The sequence below is a fragment of the Cynocephalus volans genome, chromosome 2 (assembly GCF_027409185.1).
Source record: "Cynocephalus volans isolate mCynVol1 chromosome 2, mCynVol1.pri, whole genome shotgun sequence".
Lineage (NCBI taxonomy): Eukaryota > Metazoa > Chordata > Mammalia > Dermoptera > Cynocephalidae > Cynocephalus > Cynocephalus volans.
This window is the reverse complement of record NC_084461.1, coordinates 189,461,132-189,462,356: the sequence shown is the minus strand read 5'-3', so window position 1 is coordinate 189,462,356 and position 1,225 is coordinate 189,461,132. Positions and strand designations below refer to the sequence as shown.

At 40.4% G+C, this 1,225-nt stretch overlaps 1 pseudogene; it reads right to left on the bottom strand.

Annotated features, from left to right (window-relative positions):
- Positions 1–311: 311 nt before the first annotated feature.
- Positions 312–537, bottom strand: LOC134369338 (large ribosomal subunit protein eL39-like; annotated as a pseudogene).
- Between the last annotated feature and the right edge of the window lie 688 nt (positions 538–1,225).

Genomic DNA, 1,225 nt, shown 5'->3' with positions numbered 1-1,225 from the left:
TAAATTTTAGTGGGGTTTAATTACACACAATAAAGTTCATAAATCTTAAGTGTAATGTGCGATGAATTTTTGTATAACAGCTTTATTGAGGAATAATTCACATGCAATACAATTTCATCCACATGTTTTTCAAACACAAGGTTTCACGTATTTATTACTGAACCAATCTACTAGTGCAGAGCATAAAACAAGAATTTTCCCAATAAAACATGTCCAACTGTCCAGACAGTGATGACATTTCAGCTTGATATGCCAAGATGACAGTGACATTGATACAACATAAATATGTGTGCTCTCTCATGTGCATTTCTTTATAGAACCAGCATGGTTCTTCTCCAATTTCTCCTCTTGGAGTTGTTACCCGCCCCCCTCCCTGTGGTGGTGTAACACCACATTCTAAACACTCTAACCAATTGAGCTAACCAAAGGCCAGCCCTTGTACCTGATTTTCATTTGAATCCACTGAGGAATGGGATGATTTTGCTTTTGTTTCTTGGTTAAGAATCACCTGATTTTGAGAGTCTTGTTAGAAGACATGGCAAGGAACAGAGTCGACTAACCGCACACACCATGATAGTGGAGAAAGGAAAAGAGAGCCAGTTCATCCATTTAAAATGTACCATACAACAGTTTTTCAGTATAGTCATAGAGTTGTGCAAACATCACTACAGTCTAATTCTAGAATATGTTTGTCATCTCCCAAAAGACACTCTCTACCCACTATCTCCTTGCCTGCACTGGCAACCACCCATCTGATTTCTGTCTCCACTGATTTGATTATTCTGGACGTCTCATATGAATGGAATCATACAATATTGTATTAGTCAGGGTTCTCCAGAGAGACAGAATCAACAGGATATGTTATCAATATATGAGAGGGGATTTATTAGGAGAATTAGCTCATGCAGTTGAGAAGAGAAGTCCCATGATAGGCCATCTCCAAATTGGATGCCAGCAGCACAGCTCCGTCCAAGTCTGAAGGCCTCAAAACCAGGGAAGCTGATGTTGTCCTTGTTGTAAGTCCTGGAACCCAAAAGCTGAAGAGGCTCAACCACTGATGTCTTCGGACAGGAGAAAAGAATATATCCCAGCTCCAGCAGATAGAGAGAGAAATTTGCCTTTTTTTCTGTTTTTTATTCTCTTGGGGCCCCCAGCAGATTGGGTGGTTCCTGCTCATATTGAGGGTGGATTTTTCTCACCCAGTCCATTGAGGCTGTCATGCTAA